This window comes from Talpa occidentalis, unplaced genomic scaffold, assembly GCF_014898055.3.
Source record: "Talpa occidentalis isolate TD23 unplaced genomic scaffold, MPIMG_talOcc4v2.1 talOcc4.7, whole genome shotgun sequence".
NCBI classification, from domain to species: domain Eukaryota; kingdom Metazoa; phylum Chordata; class Mammalia; order Eulipotyphla; family Talpidae; genus Talpa; species Talpa occidentalis.
In genome coordinates, this window is record NW_023605083.1 from 121,103,932 (window position 1) to 121,122,736 (window position 18,805).

The window sequence follows — 18,805 nt, forward strand, 5'->3', positions numbered from 1 at the left end:
GAGGAGAAAATTTAGGATGGAGGTGTCAGAAGAGCAGATATGGGAGGTGTGGGTAGAAATGATTAACATAGTCATTAAACCAGCTATAGAAATGAAAAATTCTTGGGCGCCAATTGCTATTGCAAGTAGACTGTATAGAAAGTATCAGAGGTGCAGGCTGGAGGTGGTGATATGAAGATTGAGGGCCATTGTAGAGAATCACTGATCCTTGCAAATCAACCTAGTTACACACTAAAAGTGATTAATCTAACAATAGGTAACAATTTCACAAAAGAATGAATCCCTCCCCAAAGAACACTGGCAAATACGTACAATTTCTGCACTGGCAAAACTGCACCTCTCTGGCCTGCCTGTAACTATGCAGGTACCTTTCTTTCTCCATTTCCTAATAAACCTGTCCATTGAAAATGTAACCTTTGGGCCTCCCTGGTGGTGCAAGGGGTTAAGTCTCAGCACTATGAAGTTATCTGCAGCTACTACAGCACCAGTTCAATCCCTGGTCAGGGAGCTGACCCACATGGCACAGCAGACCTCTCCTGTCTCACCTACTGCTCCCCTCAGCAGTGTATTTCAGTAGATTCTCCTGATCTGCTCCCCACTCTGTCTCTGGTGAATCCTCTCACCCCCCCACACCTCTGGCTTGTACCCCAGTTCTTGTATGAATAAGTAAAAAAGAAATCTTAAAAAAATATAAAATATAAAATAAAAGGTAACCTTTGCCTGCCTGTGTCTGTGCAAATGTCTTTGCTTCCTGGTAAACTTGCCGTGTGCTGCTGAAAGGGAAACTCTGTGGAAACTTTTATTTAAAAAAAAAGATTTATTTTTATTTATGCATAAAAGAGTTGGGGTGTAGGCCAGAGGTGGGGGGTGGGTGGGATGAGAGGATTCGCTGTGGACAGAGTGGGGGGGCAGACCAGGTGGATCCACTGAAATACACTGCTGATGAGCAGCCGGTGAGACAGGAGCGGTCTGCTGCACCATGTGGGTTCGATCCCTGGCCAGGGATCAAACTCATGCCACGGAAACTATTCTGAGAGGGAACCCAAGGACCCGCTCACGGAGGCCAAAACCTCATCCAAACAGCAATAGTATCACGAACTTAAAATGTCCTCAATCACGAGGAGCATCTTTATTTTATGAATTCCCAAGAAAGCAAGCCAAGTGGGATGGAAGTGAAATTGCACCTGGCATCGGGGATATTAAAATATGCGCAAAATATCCACCTGGGAATGGATGGAGCCCGTCTCCATCATGGTCTGAGAGGCTCCAAACTGGAAGTCTGGGCTCTAAGTCTCGGGCTGCCGGATATCTGGATGACCTTGAGTTTTCCTTCTCTAGGGAAAAGTTTCCTACCGTGTCAGGTAAGCACAGCACGGATGACTCCCTGGCCGCTGGGAGGCCAGGACACTGGAGCCTTGCCGCTCCCCGCAGCCCACTACAGGCTCCGCCGCTGCAAAGATGGAATCAGACTTGTCTGCGAAGAGGGCACAGCGCCCCTAGGGGTGTTGAGGTGCAAGTAGGAAGCAGACCGGTCCCCACGCGCCTCACGTGCGGCCAGCAGGGCCAACTCCCCACGCCTGTACTCAGCAACCCGCTTAAGGTTCTTGAATTCCGGCCCCCCGAAAGTTTTGGGTTAATTGGAATGTCCTGTCTGAAGCTCAGTTTTCTTCTCTGCTCAACGGGCATCAAAATCCCTGACCCACTTTCCCCACAGGGTGGACGGAATAAGGATCCGCAGGTAGGAAAGCTGTGAATCAGCCAGGGCCTCAGAGTCCCCTTAATGCTGCGGGAGGAGGAAGAGCAAGAGCAAGAGCGCTCAGGAAGTGGGGAGCTCAGCCTCAGCGGCCTCAGCTGTCAAACAGGATACGAGCAACACCCTCTGTCTGGTGTTGCTGAAAGACCACAAAGGGAAGGCAGGCAGGGCGCTCAGTAAGTTGGGGAGCTCTCCAGTCTAGGGTATCGGTGGCCATCTGCCTGCGGTCCAGGGGCCTCCCTGGTGGCGCAAGGGGTTAAGACACAACCTATGGAACTGTCCGCAGCCACAGCAGCACGAGTGCAATTCCCGGGCAGCCAGGGAGCTACCCCCATGGCGCAGCAGACCTCTCCTGCCTCGCCCGCTGCTCCCCCCAGCAGTATATTTCAGTCAGTCCGCCTGTTCTGCTCCCCACTCTGTCTCTGGTGAATCCTCTCACCACGCGCTCCTCTGGCCTGCACCCCAGCTCTTGTATGCATAAATAAATCAGTCTTTAAGAAAAGAAAAGAAACCTGCTCTCCAGCACACACGCTGTCTCAGCCCGGGATGCCCGGCGCCTGCGGGGGGGCACTCGCCCGCCCGTGCCCAACTGCACCTCCGTGCGTCCTTCTCAGGAGGTCCTAACCCATCTTGGGTTTCCAGGCCTGACGCGCCACTGTCAGAAACACGGCGCAGCAGCCCCGACCTCTGCGGACAGGGATCCGGCTGCCTCTCGTCTCCCGGGGACCACCTCAGGGACGCCGCTTCGGGGCCCGATTATCCACCAGCCACCGCTCCCTCCGCCCACGGTCTCTGGGCGCGTGCGGGGTGCAACCACGTCAGAAGAAAAACACTTTTCAGCTCCAGCAGGAAGGGCGCCTCCTTTTCTCGCGTCCAGCCACTGCGGGGCCCGCTACCCCGGCTACTCGGGGGCGGGCGCGAGGCGGGGCCGCCGCGCCGTGGCCACGCCCCCGGGTGGGCGGGGCATGTAAATTTCAAGCGCGGTTCCGCCCGGGAGCGCCCGAGCCCCGCCGCCGCGGAGCCGGTTCCCTCTCGAAGGCGGGCGGTGGGGCGGGGGCGCGAGGCCTGGAGTCCAGGGGCTCCCGGGCGCGCCCGGGAAGCCGGGGCGGTGGGCGCCGGAGGGCGGCGCGACGGGTCACCGTGAGTTGAAGGTGGGCGAGACGAGGAGGGCGAGGAGGCGGGCCGGCTGGCTGGCATCGCTTCTCGGCCTTTTGGCTAAGATCAAGTGTAGTATCTGTTCTTATCAGTTTAATATCTGATACGTCCTCTATCCGAGGACAACATATTAAACGGATTTTTGGAGCTGGGAGATGGAATAGGAGCTTGCTCCGTCCACTCCGCGCATCGACCTGGTATTGCAGTACCTCCAGGAACGGTGCACCCCCTCGGGGAACAAGCGGGTGAAAAAATCAGAACTTAGTCTCAACACAAGCTGTTTTCCAGCTGCGTTTGGGGGGTTGGTCTCCCGAGGAGCGAGCTGCTGTGGCTGCTGCGAGTTCTCGCTCTCCTTAGATGGGAAAGCGCTTTCGTTTTCTTTCAGCGGGACGAAGGGCTAGTAGGGCGGGTTTACTCTCCACGTTGCCCGGCCGCGGTGCTAAAGTGGGGCAGCATTCAGGCCCCAGTCCTGCCTTGTTCTCACAGGCCTTAAGGTGGTCCACAGCACCCAACCTTCCTCCTTGCACACCCAAGTCTGCTCATGCACACGGGGTGCACGTGCAGCCTAAACACTCGAGGGAATCGAGGAACCGGAGGTCGCTGCTCAAAAGCTACGACCAGGGAACCGGCTTTTCGGAGGCGCAACTGGGGTCGGGGGCGGGGGTGATGAGACTGGCACCTTGCTTTTAGTGCTGAGTCAGGCGCACAGACACGCGGGGGCGGGGGGCGGGGGGCGGGGGGCGGGCAGGCCCTCGCTCCTAAGGAAACACAAAGGCCTGTGCCCAGGCTCCAGGCTGGTGGGCGCATTCCCAGCAACCTTGCTTGACGTGGGCGTTTTCATTTCAGAGTTCTCTGCCCAGCTCCCCATGTTGGCTCGCGACCCCGGAGGAGCAGGCGAGACGACCACCTTCAAACCGTGGTTCTCCAAAGTGGACAGGACATTAGAATCATCAAGAGGATCTGCTAGGACACAGGCTGCCGGGCTCCCCTCCCGGAACTTCTGAGTCAGTCCATGTCACAGGCGAGTGGAGCCCCAGGCGTTTGGTGCCTCTCACCGGCCTCCCCCGTCCCGCCCGGTGGCCATTTGGCTGGGAATCTCAGCTCTGGCCCTGGGCTGGACTCTCCTCGCAGGCAAGAAGAGAAGGCTGCGTGGTCCCTTCTTACCTGCCCAGGGCTGCACATCACGTCACAGGCAACTCATGTGTTCAGAGTGGGGGTGATGGCGGGGAGTCCAGAGACCTGAGGGCGCAGAATGCCAGGGTAACCACCTCCCCATCTGTCCAAGACTTTGCCGGTTTTAACACTCCAAGCCCCACATTCCAGGAAGCCCCTACTTGCAAGTCTCATCCCAGTGGGGTAACAACTGTCCCAGCTTACCTTGGAAGGGGAGGCTATGGTGGAGGGTTATCGGTGCGGTGCGGTGGATCCACCTGAAGCCGCATCGCCGTATCAGCACACATCCCTAAACCTGCAGTGTTGGAAACCAACATTACCGCAATGAAATAAGTAATTCCCATTAGAAAGAAAGAAGGGTCTGATTGTCCGGGCCTCAAAAACCAAGGTCCTGGAAGTGAAGAGCAACCACACAGTAGGGGGTGGGGGGAGGGTTGGGAAGGGAGAGGAAAACAGCTCAGGTCCGGTATGTTCTCTCGGCGTGCAAAGGGGCGCTCGACGCCCCACGCCCACCCCACCCCCGCCCCCCGTCCTCGACCCGCGGCCTCTCTCCTCTCCCAACTCCCTCTCCAGCCGCCGGAGTCCCCCGCCACCCCTGCAAGCACCCCTGCAAGCACCCCTCCTACCGCGAGCTCGGGGGCGGGCGCGAGGCGGGGCCGCCGCGCCGTGGCCACGCCCCTCGGGTGGGCGGGGCATGTAAATTTCAAGCGCGGTTCCGCCCGGGAGAGCCCGAGTCCCGCCGCCGCGGAGCCGGTTCCCTCTCGAAGGCGGGCGGTGGGGCGGGGGCGCGAGGCCTGGAGTCCAGGGGCTCCCGGGCGCGCCCGGGAAGCCGGGGCGGTGGGCGCCGGAGGGCGGCGCGACGGGTCACCGTGAGTTGAAGGTGGGCGAGACGAGGAGGGCGAGGAGGCGGGCCGGCTGGCAGGCATCGCTTCTCGGCCTTTTGGCTAAGATCAAGTGTAGTATCTGTTCTTATCAGTTTAATATCTGATACGTCCTCTATCCGAGGACAATATATTAAACGGATTTTTGGAGCTGGGAGATGGAATAGGAGCTTGCTCCGTCCACTCCGCGCATCGACCTGGTATTGCAGTACCTCCAGGAACGGTGCACCCCCTCGGGGAACAAGCGGGTGCAAAAAAATAGAGAGACTCTCCTTATTGTTTTCGCCTTTCTCTTCTCGGTGGCTGCTGGCGTGTGGCCTTGCTCTGTTCTCTGCCTTGCCCTGAGGCCCACCGGGTTCTTTTAACGGGCCGCCGGGCTTCGCTGCCTGCTGTGCTGCTGCTCCTGCGGGCCCGGGGCCGCGCCGTTCCGGACGCACGCCTGGGCTGTGCGGCGAGGTAAGGTCGGCGTCTAGCTTTTGCCAAAAGACCATGCGTGTCGCTGAGGCTGCCGGGCGGCCCCTCTCGCAGGTGGAGAGAAGAGAAAGGTCCGACGCGAGCCCTTCCCTAACCTGAACTCCAGGGCCAGCTTAGCTTCCAAGAACTTGAGTTACTCCAGCACACGCACGAAGCATCCCCGGCACGAGGAGGAAAACGAGGGGCCGACCCCAGGCAGCCGGTGTGGCCGCCTGGAGTCTTCCGGGTTTTGGGCCTCTTGAGAGCAGCAGGGTTTTGTCTGGGGAGTCCTGCCCAGGCCTCGGCCCGGGACCCTTCCTGTTTCAACTTGGAAAAGCACGACGCGGGGGCCTCCCCTGTGGCGCAGCGGTTGAGCGCTGGGTTGCGAAGCTGCCCGCAGCCTCTGCAGCGCCGGTTCGATCCCCGGCTGCTCCCCGGCCACCGGGGGAGCGTCCCGCATGGCGCGCAGACCCCTCCTGCCGCCCGCTGCTCCCCTCAGCAGTGTACCTCGGTCCTTCTGCCTGCTCTGCTCCCCGCTCTGGCTCTGGTGAATTTTCTCACCCTCCCGCGCTTCTGACTGTACCCAGTGCTTGTATAAATAAATAATTAAATCTTTAAAAGACAAGCAAAGAAAAGCACGGCGCGGGGAGGGTGGGCCGCCGGCGCCCGAGCCTGGTGTATCTGTTCTTACCAGTTTAATGTCGGATGTGTCTCCTCGCAGAGGACGGGACAGCAGGTGGGGTTTTGGAGCAGGGAGTTTGGAAGAGGAGCCTGTTGCGTCCACGGCACGCACGGACCTGGCCCTGCAGCCCCTGCAGGGACGGTGCGGGGGCCCCCTCTCACTGCCGCGCTCTCCTCTGATGGGGAGCGGACGCTGCCTGTTCTCATACGGCCTCTACTCTTTCTGCGGGGCGTCCTGTGTGCGGACCCTGGCCCAGCCCCCCCGCACAGCCCGGAGGGCTGGAGAGCTCTTCCTGGAGAGCTCGCGCTCTCTTGCCGTGGGAGCCCATGTGCGGGTCTCCCCTGGCCTTTGACCTTGGAGCATTTTTCAAATCAGACTGAGGGACTTTGCTAAAGTGCCCATGTTACCGCTCTGCGCCTGGTGCTTTTACTGCATTAGCTCCTGCTTTGATGGAGGTGGCCTCTCCTGGTAACAGGCTCAGGTAAGTGAGTGCGGCCGACCGCCAGGTTCCTGGGCTCCTCGCCACTCAAGCCTGCTTGTCTCAAGTTGTGCACCCAGTCACTGAAGTCCTGCCCCTCCGACCACCCCTATGCCCAGGGTTTCTCTCTCTCTCTGTCTCTCTCTGTCTGTCTCTCTCTCTCTCACACTCACACACACCCCGCTTCCAGACTCTCACCCTGTTGGGCTCTCTGCACCCTTTTTTAAAAAAGCATTTATGGGCCTCCCCGGTGGCGCAGCGGTTGAGCGCTGGGTTGCAAAGCTGCCCGCAGCCTCTGCAGCGCCGGTTCGATCCCCGGCTGCTCCCCGGCCACCGGAGAAGGGTCCCACATGGCGCGCAGACCTCTCCTGCCACCCGCTGCTCCCCTCAGCAGTGTACTTCGGTCCTTCTGCCTGCACTGCTCCCCACTCTGGCTCGGTGAATTCTCTCACCCTCCTGCACTTCTGACTGTACCCAGTGCTTGTATAAATAAAATAAATCTTTAAAAAATAAATACATACATACATAAATAAATAAATAAATAAATAAATAAAATAAAAAGGCATTTATTTTGCATAGAACTGGTTTAGGCCAGAGGTGCAGGGGTGGGGTGGGGTGAGAGGATTCAGCAGACATAGCGGTGAGCAGAACAGGCAGATCTCCTGAAATACACAGCTGAGGGGAGCAGTCAGTGGGAGAGTCAGGAGAGGTCTGCTGCGTCATGTGGGTCAGCTCCCTGTCTGGGGATCGAACTTCTGTCACAGTGGCTGGCCATAGCTTGATAAGGCAGAGACTTAACCCCTGTGAGTGTTGGAGTGGGGGGAGAAGCTTTTTGTGAATCATTTATATAAGTAAACATGAAAGACAGTGGGAAATGGATTCATGAAAACTGACCTACGCATTTAAACACAGAAAACCCACGCTCTCTGTCCTGTCTCCCAGGCGTCCATGGACAACACCCGCCAAGCTGCAATGAACTGCTCGCTGTCATACCCGGCCTGTGACATTTTTAGAGACGTGACCAGGAAACTCTCCCTTGAGTTTCTAGGGCAGCCGGACTGCGGGGAAGTAAATATACGCGGACACCGGGAGAGAAGGGCTGGTGGGCAGAGTCTGATGGGGACAGTCCTCTGGCGCCAGCCTCCGGGTTGACGAGGGTGGCGGGTCGTGGGCCGCTGCACCCTTTCCGGCGCGGTGTGCCCGGGGGTGGCCGAAGCGCCCCCCTCCTTCCCCGCGCCCCTCGACGGCCTCCAGATCGCCTCGCGCCAAAGCGGCCTATTTCCGGGATGGCGGGTTCTGCGGCCTTCGCCTCCACAACCTCTCCCAAGCCCCCCGCACCCCAATCCTCACACCTGTTACCGAGACGCCCACGGTGAGCAGCCTCTCCTCGTCGTCCTCGTCGTCTTTTGTCTGGATGCGCCGAATGTTTTCACTTGCTCCTCTCGCGCGCTTGCGGTGCTCCTCGACGGCAGCCGCGGCCTGCGACGCTCCGCCGCGCTCCTTCACTGCCACGCGGCCGCCACCAGTGTGGCCGCCTCACGGGGTGTGGTGCCCCTCCCTGTCGGAGCGCGGCGGCCCCCCCATTCGCCTAGTTCTTATCGGTCACCAGCCTCCAGTCAGCCGGCCGGGTGCTCGGCACCAAGGGCCTCCGCCCACCCGACAGCCGCCGGCCCAGCGCGGTGGGGCGCGCGCGCGGAGCCGGGCTGGGCGCTCGTCCCGGGCTGGGGCAGCCTCGCCGCCTCGCCGCGCCGGGCCCGGGCCACGGGCGGCTGGGCGGGCGGCCTCACGAAGCCGTGTTCGCGGCTGATCACCCTCGGCGGCGATGCGGGCCGGGAGTGGCTTTCGGCGGGAGCCGAATCTGGAACGCACGCGAGGCGCTGGCTGGGACGGAGCGCCCTCCTCGCCTACCTTGATTTTTTCCTGCAGCGCGTCGTCACCCCAGCGGAGGTCACCACCGCCGTTCGTTCCTGGCGGCCTTTGGCCGGACGGTGCCGCCAGGTTCCTAGGAGGGTGCGCCCCAAGGACCCGCGAGTCACCCCACCCGGCAGCGGCGGGGCGTTGCAGGGGAAAAGGTTTTCAGACTTTTCTGCCCTCCCACCACTCGGACTGCCCCGCCTGCTGGGGCACCTGCAGCTGTTACATTGTTGTGTTGTTTACGTCTGTGGGCCGCGGGAGCAGCGTTGAGACCGGCGTGGAGAGCAGCAGAAACAGGAGAGGAGAGAGGCGGGAGAGAAGGAGGGGCGAAAGAAGCCAGAGAAGCCCAGACAGAGTTGAAGACTTGGGGGTGGGGGGAGGGGGGCTTGGAGGCCTGCGCGCCTCCTGCCTGCCGTGCACCTGGTTGCTGCAATGCGCGTCAAGCTCCATGAAAGCCTGAGGAAGCCACCGAGGGCGCCAAGGCTCTCCTTCACCCGTCTGCCGGCTCCCAGGTAACCTGCTCCGCGCCCTTCCTGCCCCCACAGTTGGCATAAGTCGACAGGATGATCCTATGCAGACGGGTGTGGAGCCCTCGGAAGACCTCAGGAGAGACTGAGGAGCAGACTGTGTTTGCCTGTGACTGCGCTGGACGTGTCACGGCAGCGCAGGTGGTGACCAGAGTCCGGGAGCTGCTGGAAGAGCTAGAGATGCTGCAGCACAGGAGGTGGACCGGGTCCGGGAGCTGCGAGGCAAGACCTCAAGTGGAGGAGGAGATGGCCCGCAAGGACCAGCCCATGACCCCTGAGGCAGCAGAATCGTTCGGGAAGAAGGGAAAAAAGACTGATGGACTTGGACTGACAATCCCGCCAGAAGGGAAGGTGGAGGAACTTTGGCAGGGTAATGTTAGGTTTTGGGGGCCCTGGGGGTGGGGGATGGTATGGCTTGTACACCCCAGGAGATGGGAATCTGGGGGTGGCCAGTGGGCCTTGATGGCCAAAAGCAGCCTGTGTACGGCCCAGCAGCTAGGCAGAGGGGGAAAAAAGCCAACACAGAAAGGCAAAAGCTGGTGCTGAGATTGGGGAGCCCTGAGCGGCTAAGAAGCCCGCCGAGTATGATGCTAAAGAAGGCCAGTGAGTCTCTTAAAATCACCTGTGGGTGATGCCCTGCTCACTGCTGAGTAAGGGTGAGGAGCTGAGGAACCCATCCTTGGGGGAGGGGTGGGGAATGTGGCTTGTGGTGGAGCCCACAGCCGAAGTGGGGACCCAGGAGAGGCCGCATGTGGAGCTTGTGTCCACGGATCCCCGGCCCACGTGCTTGTGCAGCGGGTTGGCCCGAGTGCAGGGGTCTGCGTGTGGCATTGGTGGCTACGAAAACGGAGTGTTGGAGCGACCGACCGCAGACAGAAAACCCTGAGGATTGGGCGATTACCCCCGAAGAGTACGGCATCCCGTCCTAGCGGGAGTGCATCCCGGGGGGTGGATGTGCTGTGTGGCTTGTGGCGACTGACCGGTGTGTAGAGTGTATAGAGTGTGTGGCAGAAACCCCCGAGGGCGTGGCTTGTAGGGTAAATGGGTTTCAGGCTTCTCTGCCCTCCCCCCGTTCGGATGGCCCCGCCTGACGGGGCACCCGCAGCTGTTACACGGTGGCGGTGTTCACGTCTGTGGGCCACGGGCGGCGCACTGAGACCGTCACTGCAGAGAAGCAGGAACAGCAGAGGAGCGGGAGAGAGAAGGGGCGCGAGAAGCCCAGAGTGAAGACTTGCCGGGGGCTCGGAGGCCTGCCCGCCTCCTGGCCCCCGCCCCCCCCCCCCCCCCCCCCTGCCTGCCTGCCGTGCACCTGGTTGCTGCGAAGCACGTCAAGCTCTGTGAAAGCCTGAGGACGCCACCGCGGGCGCCAAGGCTCCTTCACCCGGCTGCCGGCTCCCGGGTAACCTGCCCCGCGCCCTTCCTGCCCCCACAGGCGTGTGTTCTCTTCACAGCGCTAAGCAAAGCAGTTTTGTGTGAAAGGTCCAAAAAGAGAGAGCGAGACTGGGCGGCCGGCCTCATCCCGTGCACGGCGGCGGGGCGCGGCGGGGCGCGGCGGGGCGCGGGGGCGTCCGGGGCGGGCGCGGCCCGCGCGAATCCTCCCGGCGCGGCCGCGCCTCGCTCGGGGCGAACGCGGAGAGACGGAAGGGACAGCGCAGGCCAGGGCAGGAAAGAAAGAGAGAGGAGGGCCGGGGAAGGCGGACGGACAGACAGAAACGTTGGGAAGTGGAGCCGCACAGGGGCGGCTCGCGTCTCTGTCCTTCGGGCTTTCGGGGGAAAGCGGGGCCGGAGAGGCGCGCCCGGGCGGCCCGCGCGTTTCCGCGGCAACGCGCGGGGGCGGTGCAGGCGAGCGCGAGGGGGCGGGCGCCTGGGCGGGGCATGCAAATTTGCAGCGGCCGGTTCGCCCGGCGGATATGGGAGCCCAAACGGGAAAGGCGTGAGAGCCCCAGGGGAGGGGGCGCGGCGGTCCAGAGCGTGCGGGTGGTGAGCGCCGCGGGCGCGCACGTGGCCGCGGGCGCGCGGGCGCCGGGTTGCGGGCGCGCGTCCCTCACCGTGAGTTAAAAGCCATGTGCGAGCGAGGGTGTCCGGGGCCCGCCGGGGGCAAGGTTATCGCTTCTCGGCCTTTTGGCTAAGATCAAGTGTAGTATCTGTTCTTATCAGTTTAATATCTGATACGTCCTCTATCCGAGGACAATATATTAAATGGATTTTTGGAACTGGGAGATGGAATAGGAGCTTGCTCCGTCCACTCCGCGCATCGACCTGGTATTGCAGTACCTCCAGGAACGGTGCACCCCTCTCGGGGAAACAATATGGTCTTAAAGGAAGGCTGCTGGCGTCTCGCTCACTGACTTCAGCTACAGCGAGAGGGAAACTCTTGGCCCTTTTCTGCTCCGGCTAGGAGGTCGTCGTTTTGTACTGGGGTTGCGGCTCGCCCCATCTTGCGGCCCCACGCACTGCGGTGGGGTGGTAGTTGGCCTAGGGATGACGGGTGCCTTTGTGCGTTCACTCTGTGTGCGTGTCTGTCTGTGAAGGGATCTGAGGAACGTTAAGTGTGTGCATAGACCTGAAGTTTATGTTAAATTCAAATACTGCTCTGCTGCAGATAGCTTGATAGTACTGTTGACAACCCCTTGCACCACCCTTAGCAGAAATTCTTGTGCCATTTTTTGAAGGCATTAAATGGGGACAAAGGTTTATTAGGAACAGGGTCCTGGTGATCGCACATTTGCATCAGCAAAGCTGTTCTCACAGGCAGTAATCTGGACACCAACACGGATGGAGTTAGTCACGTGATCAAGTCAACGGCAGCCTAGGCGATCCCGGGCCTGCCTCGTGGTCGTGCTACAGGATAGTCTCGTCTCAGTAGGTAGTCCCGGAATGTCCGCTGTGATTGGCAGATATCAAATAAGTCACAGTTGCCCACGAGTGGCAGGTCTATGCACACACTCAAGCTATCTGCAGCAGGAATTCCCGACACCAACAGAGTTGCCCACGAGTGGCCAGTTCGAGGCCAGCTCATAGGAACCCCCGCTTCTTGCAGAGACTGGGCCGTGGGGATGCAAAGGCTAGATGCACATTCTTTACTTCTTACCAGTCTCTGGTCAGTATGGGTTGGGTAGTAAGACGAGAAAAGGCTACTATCTACTCTACAGACACGCACACAGAGTGAACGCACAAAGGCACCCGTCATCCCTAGGCCAACTACCACCCCACCGCAGTGCGTGGGGCCGCAAGATGGGGCGAGCCGCAACCCCAGTACAAAACGACGACCTCCTAGCCGGAGCAGAAAAGGGCCAAGAGTTTCCCTCTCGCTGTAGCTGAAGTCAGTGAGCGAGACGCCAGCAGCCTTCCTTTAAGACCATATTGTTTCCCCGAGAGGGGTGCACCGTTCCTGGAGGTACTGCAATACCAGGTCGATGCGCGGAGTGGACGGAGCAAGCTCCTATTCCATCTCCCAGTTCCAAAAATCCATTTAATATATTGTCCTCGGATAGAGGACGTATCAGATATTAAACTGATAAGAACAGATACTACACTTGATCTTAGCCAAAAGGCCGAGAAGCGATAACCTTGCCCCCGGCGGGCCCCGGACACCCTCGCTCGCACATGGCTTTTAACTCACGGTGAGGGACGCGCGCCCGCAACCCGGCGCCCGCGCGCCCGCGGCCACGTGCGCGCCCGCGGCGCTCACCACCCGCACGCTCTGGACCGCCGCGCCCCCTCCCCTGGGGCTCTCACGCCTTTCCCGTTTGGGCTCCCATATCCGCCGGGCGAACCGGCCGCTGCAAATTTGCATGCCCCGCCCAGGCGCCCGCCCCCTCGCGCTCGCCTGCACCGCCCCCGCGCGTTGCCGCGGAAACGCGCGGGCCGCCCGGGCGCGCCTCTCCGGCCCCGCTTTCCCCCGAAAGCCCGAAGGACAGAGACGCGAGCCGCCCCTGTGCGGCTCCACTTCCCAACGTTTCTGTCTGTCCGTCCGCCTTCCCCGGCCCTCCTCTCTCTTTCTTTCCTGCCCTGGCCTGCGCTGTCCCTTCCGTCTCTCCGCGTTCGCCCCGAGCGAGGCGCGGCCGCGCCGGGAGGATTCGCGCGGGCCGCGCCCGCCCCGGACGCCCCCGCGCCCCGCCGCGCCCCGCCGCGCCCCGCCGCCGTGCACGGGATGAGGCCGGCCGCCCAGTCTCGCTCTCTCTTTTTGGACCTTTCACACAAAACTGCTTTGCTTAGCGCTGTGAAGAGAACACACGCCTGTGGGGGCAGGAAGGGCGCGGGGCAGGTTACCCGGGAGCCGGCAGCCGGGTGAAGGAGCCTTGGCGCCCGCGGTGGCGTCCTCAGGCTTTCACAGAGCTTGACGTGCTTCGCAGCAACCAGGTGCACGGCAGGCAGGCAGGCGGGGGGGGGGGGAGGGGGGGCGGGGGCCAGGAGGCGGGCAGGCCTCCGAGCCCCCGGCAAGTCTTCACTCTGGGCTTCTCGCGCCCCTTCTCTCTCCCGCTCCTCTGCTGTTCCTGCTTCTCTGCAGTGACGGTCTCAGTGCGCCGCCCGTGGCCCACAGACGTGAACACCGCCACCGTGTAACAGCTGCGGGTGCCCCGTCAGGCGGGGCCATCCGAACGGGGGGAGGGCAGAGAAGCCTGAAACCCATTTACCCTACAAGCCACGCCCTCGGGGGTTTCTGCCACACACTCTATACACTCTACACACCGGTCAGTCGCCACAAGCCACACAGCACATCCACCCCCCGGGATGCACTCCCGCTAGGACGGGATGCCGTACTCTTCGGGGGTAATCGCCCAATCCTCAGGGTTTTCTGTCTGCGGTCGGTCGCTCCAACACTCCGTTTTCGTAGCCACCAATGCCACACGCAGACCCCTGCACTCGGGCCAACCCGCTGCACAAGCACGTGGGCCGGGGATCCGTGGACACAAGCTCCACATGCGGCCTCTCCTGGGTCCCCACTTCGGCTGTGGGCTCCACCACAAGCCACATTCCCCACCCCTCCCCCAAGGATGGGTTCCTCAGCTCCTCACCCTTACTCAGCAGTGAGCAGGGCATCACCCACAGGTGATTTTAAGAGACTCACTGGCCTTCTTTAGCATCATACTCGGCGGGCTTCTTAGCCGCTCAGGGCTCCCCAATCTCAGCACCAGCTTTTGCCTTTCTGTGTTGGCTTTTTTCCCCCTCTGCCTAGCTGCTGGGCCGTACACAGGCTGCTTTTGGCCATCAAGGCCCACTGGCCACCCCCAGATTCCCATCTCCTGGGGTGTACAAGCCATACCATCCCCCACCCCCAGGGCCCCCAAAACCTAACATTACCCTGCCAAAGTTCCTCCACCTTCCCTTCTGGCGGGATTGTCAGTCCAAGTCCATCAGTCTTTTTTCCCTTCTTCCCGAACGATTCTGCTGCCTCAGGGGTCATGGGCTGGTCCTTGCGGGCCATCTCCTCCTCCACTTGAGGTCTTGCCTCGCAGCTCCCGGACCCGGTCCACCTCCTGTGCTGCAGCATCTCTAGCTCTTCCAGCAGCTCCCGGACTCTGGTCACCACCTGCGCTGCCGTGACACGTCCAGCGCAGTCACAGGCAAACACAGTCTGCTCCTCAGTCTCTCCTGAGGTCTTCCGAGGGCTCCACACCCGTCTGCATAGGATCATCCTGTCGACTTATGCCAACTGTGGGGGCAGGAAGGGCGCGGAGCAGGTTACCTGGGAGCCGGCAGACGGGTGAAGGAGAGCCTTGGCGCCCTCGGTGGCTTCCTCAGGCTTTCATGGAGCTTGACGCGCATTGCAGCAACCAGGTGCACGGCAGGCAGGAGGCGCGCAGGCCTCCAAGCCCCCCTCCCCCCACCCCAAGTCTTCAACTCTGTCTGGGCTTCTCTGGCTTCTTTCGCCCCTCCTTCTCTCCCGCCTCTCTCCTCTCCTGTTTCTGCTGCTCTCCACGCCGGTCTCAACGCTGCTCCCGCGGCCCACAGACGTAAACAACACAACAATGTAACAGCTGCAGGTGCCCCAGCAGGCGGGGCAGTCCGAGTGGTGGGAGGGCAGAAAAGTCTGAAAACCTTTTCCCCTGCAACGCCCCGCCGCTGCCGGGTGGGGTGACTCGCGGGTCCTTGGGGCGCACCCTCCTAGGAACCTGGCGGCACCGTCCGGCCAAAGGCCGCCAGGAACGAACGGCGGTGGTGACCTCCGCTGGGGTGACGACGCGCTGCAGGAAAAAAATCAAGGTAGGCGAGGAGGGCGCTCCGTCCCAGCCAGCGCCTCGCGTGCGTTCCAGATTCGGCTCCCGCCGAAAGCCACTCCCGGCCCGCATCGCCGCCGAGGGTGATCAGCCGCGAACACGGCTTCGTGAGGCCGCCCGCCCAGCCGCCCGTGGCCCGGGCCCGGCGCGGCGAGGCGGCGAGGCTGCCCCAGCCCGGGACGAGCGCCCAGCCCGGCTCCGCGCGCGCGCCCCACCGCGCTGGGCCGGCGGCTGTCGGGTGGGCGGAGGCCCTTGGTGCCGAGCACCCGGCCGGCTGACTGGAGGCTGGTGACCGATAAGAACTAGGCGAATGGGGGGGCCGCCGCGCTCCGACAGGGAGGGGCACCACACCCCGTGAGGCGGCCACACTGGTGGCGGCCGCGTGGCAGTGAAGGAGCGCGGCGGAGCGTCGCAGGCCGCGGCTGCCGTCGAGGAGCACCGCAAGCGCGCGAGAGGAGCAAGTGAAAACATTCGGCGCATCCAGACAAAAGACGACGAGGACGACGAGGAGAGGCTGCTCACCGTGGGCGTCTCGGTAACAGGTGTGAGGATTGGGGTGCGGGGGGCTTGGGAGAGGTTGTGGAGGCGAAGGCCGCAGAACCCGCCATCCCGGAAATAGGCCGCTTTGGCGCGAGGCGATCTGGAGGCCGTCGAGGGGCGCGGGGAAGGAGGGGGGCGCTTCGGCCACCCCCGGGCACACCGCGCCGGAAAGGGTGCAGCGGCCCACGACCCGCCACCCTCGTCAACCCGGAGGCTGGCGCCAGAGGACTGTCCCCATCAGACTCTGCCCACCAGCCCTTCTCTCCCGGTGTCCGCGTATATTTACTTCCCCGCAGTCCGGCTGCCCTAGAAACTCAAGGGAGAGTTTCCTGGTCACGTCTCTAAAAATGTCACAGGCCGGGTATGACAGCGAGCAGTTCATTGCAGCTTGGCGGGTGTTGTCCATGGACGCCTGGGAGACAGGACAGAGAGCGTGGGTTTTCTGTGTTTAAATGCGTAGGTCAGTTTTCATGAATCCATTTCCCACTGTCTTTCATGTTTACTTATATAAATGATTCACAAAAAGCTTCTCCCCCCACTCCAACACTCACAGGGGTTAAGTCTCTGCCTTATCAAGCTATGGCCAGCCACTGTGACAGAAGTTCGATCCCCAGACAGGGAGCTGACCCACATGACGCAGCAGACCTCTCCTGACTCTCCCACTGACTGCTCCCCTCAGCTGTGTATTTCAGGAGATCTGCCTGTTCTGCTCACCGCTATGTCTGCTGAATCCTCTCACCCCACCCCACCCCTGCACCTCTGGCCTAAACCAGTTCTATGCAAAATAAATGCCTTTTTATTTTATTTATTTATTTATTTATTTATTTATGTATGTATGTATTTATTTTTTAAAGATTTATTTTATTTATACAAGCACTGGGTACAGTCAGAAGTGCAGGAGGGTGAGAGAATTCACCGAGCCAGAGTGGGGAGCAGTGCAGGCAGAAGGACCGAAGTACACTGCTGAGGGGAGCAGCGGGTGGCAGGAGAGGTCTGCGCGCCATGTGGGACCCTTCTCCGGTGGCCGGGGAGCAGCCGGGGATCGAACCGGCGCTGCAGAGGCTGCGGGCAGCTTTGCAACCCAGCGCTCAACCGCTGCGCCACCGGGGAGGCCCATAAATGCTTTTTTAAAAAAGGGTGCAGAGAGCCCAACAGGGTGAGAGTCTGGAAGCGGGGTGTGTGTGAGTGTGAGAGAGAGAGAGACAGACAGAGAGAGACAGAGAGAGAGAGAAACCCTGGGCATAGGGGTGGTCGGAGGGGCAGGACTTCAGTGACTGGGTGCACAACTTGAGACAAGCAGGCTTGAGTGGCGAGGAGCCCAGGAACCTGGCGGTCGGCCGCACTCACTTACCTGAGCCTGTTACCAGGAGAGGCCACCTCCATCAAAGCAGGAGCTAATGCAGTAAAAGCACCAGGCGCAGAGCGGTAACATGGGCACTTTAGCAAAGTCCCTCAGTCTGATTTGAAAAATGCTCCAAGGTCAAAGGCCAGGGGAGACCCGCACATGGGCTCCCACGGCAAGAGAGCGCGAGCTCTCCAGGAAGAGCTCTCCAGCCCTCCGGGCTGTGCGGGGGGGCTGGGCCAGGGTCCGCACACAGGACGCCCCGCAGAAAGAGTAGAGGCCGTATGAGAACAGGCAGCGTCCGCTCCCCATCAGAGGAGAGCGCGGCAGTGAGAGGGGGCCCCCGCACCGTCCCTGCAGGGGCTGCAGGGCCAGGTCCGTGCGTGCCGTGGACGCAACAGGCTCCTCTTCCAAACTCCCTGCTCCAAAACCCCACCTGCTGTCCCGTCCTCTGCGAGGAGACACATCCGACATTAAACTGGTAAGAACAGATACACCAGGCTCGGGCGCCGGCGGCCCACCCTCCCCGCGCCGTGCTTTTCTTTGCTTGTCTTTTAAAGATTTAATTATTTATTTATACAAGCACTGGGTACAGTCAGAAGCGCGGGAGGGTGAGAAAATTCACCAGAGCCAGAGCGGGGAGCAGAGCAGGCAGAAGGACCGAGGTACACTGCTGAGGGGAGCAGCGGGCGGCAGGAGGGGTCTGCGCGCCATGCGGGACGCTCCCCCGGTGGCCGGGGAGCAGCCGGGGATCGAACCGGCGCTGCAGAGGCTGCGGGCAGCTTCGCAACCCAGCGCTCAACCGCTGCGCCACAGGGGAGGCCCCCGCGTCGTGCTTTTCCAAGTTGAAACAGGAAGGGTCCCGGGCCGAGGCCTGGGCAGGACTCCCCAGACAAAACCCTGCTGCTCTCAAGAGGCCCAAAACCCGGAAGACTCCAGGCGGCCACACCGGCTGCCTGGGGTCGGCCCCTCGTTTTCCTCCTCGTGCCGGGGATGCTTCGTGCGTGTGCTGGAGTAACTCAAGTTCTTGGAAGCTAAGCTGGCCCTGGAGTTCAGGTTAGGGAAGGGCTCGCGTCGGACCTTTCTCTTCTCTCCACCTGCGAGAGGGGCCGCCCGGCAGCCTCAGCGACACGCATGGTCTTTTGGCAAAAGCTAGACGCCGACCTTACCTCGCCGCACAGCCCAGGCGTGCGTCCGGAACGGCGCGGCCCCGGGCCCGCAGGAGCAGCAGCACAGCAGGCAGCGAAGCCCGGCGGCCCGTTAAAAGAACCCGGTGGGCCTCAGGGCAAGGCAGAGAACAGAGCAAGGCCACACGCCAGCAGCCACCGAGAAGAGAAAGGCGAAAACAATAAGGAGAGTCTCTCTATTTTTTTGCACCCGCTTGTTCCCCGAGGGGGTGCACCGTTCCTGGAGGTACTGCAATACCAGGTCAATGCGCGGAGTGGACGGAGCAAGCTCCTATTCCATCTCCCAGCTCCAAAAATCCGTTTAATATATTGTCCTCGGATAGAGGACGTATCAGATATTAAACTGATAAGAACAGATACTACACTTGATCTTAGCCAAAAGGCCGAGAAGCGATGCCTGCCAGCCGGCCCGCCGCCTCGCCCTCCTCGTCTCGCCCACCTTCAACTCACGGTGACCCGTCGCGCCGCCCTCCGGCGCCCACCGCCCCGGCTTCCCGGG

At 61.3% G+C, this 18,805-nt stretch overlaps 5 non-coding genes across 5 annotated transcripts; 3 read left to right on the forward strand and 2 right to left on the reverse strand.

Moving 5' to 3' along the window:
• The first annotated feature begins 2,948 nt into the window (after window positions 1-2,948).
• Window positions 2,949-3,139, forward strand: LOC119233211 (U2 spliceosomal RNA). The gene has a single exon (XR_005122356.1). It is a non-coding gene; the product is annotated as a U2 spliceosomal RNA (small nuclear RNA).
• A 1,866-nt stretch (window positions 3,140-5,005) lies between these two features.
• LOC119233210 (U2 spliceosomal RNA) lies at window positions 5,006-5,196 on the forward strand. Its single transcript, XR_005122355.1, has one exon. It is a non-coding gene; the product is annotated as a U2 spliceosomal RNA (small nuclear RNA).
• A 5,925-nt stretch (window positions 5,197-11,121) lies between these two features.
• LOC119233208 (U2 spliceosomal RNA) lies at window positions 11,122-11,312 on the forward strand. Its single transcript, XR_005122353.1, has one exon. It is a non-coding gene; the product is annotated as a U2 spliceosomal RNA (small nuclear RNA).
• Window positions 11,313-12,391: 1,079 nt separating this feature from the next.
• Window positions 12,392-12,582, reverse strand: LOC119233209 (U2 spliceosomal RNA). The gene has a single exon (XR_005122354.1). It is a non-coding gene; the product is annotated as a U2 spliceosomal RNA (small nuclear RNA).
• A 5,928-nt stretch (window positions 12,583-18,510) lies between these two features.
• Window positions 18,511-18,701, reverse strand: LOC119233213 (U2 spliceosomal RNA). Its single transcript, XR_005122358.1, has one exon. It is a non-coding gene; the product is annotated as a U2 spliceosomal RNA (small nuclear RNA).
• Window positions 18,702-18,805: the final 104 nt, after the last annotated feature.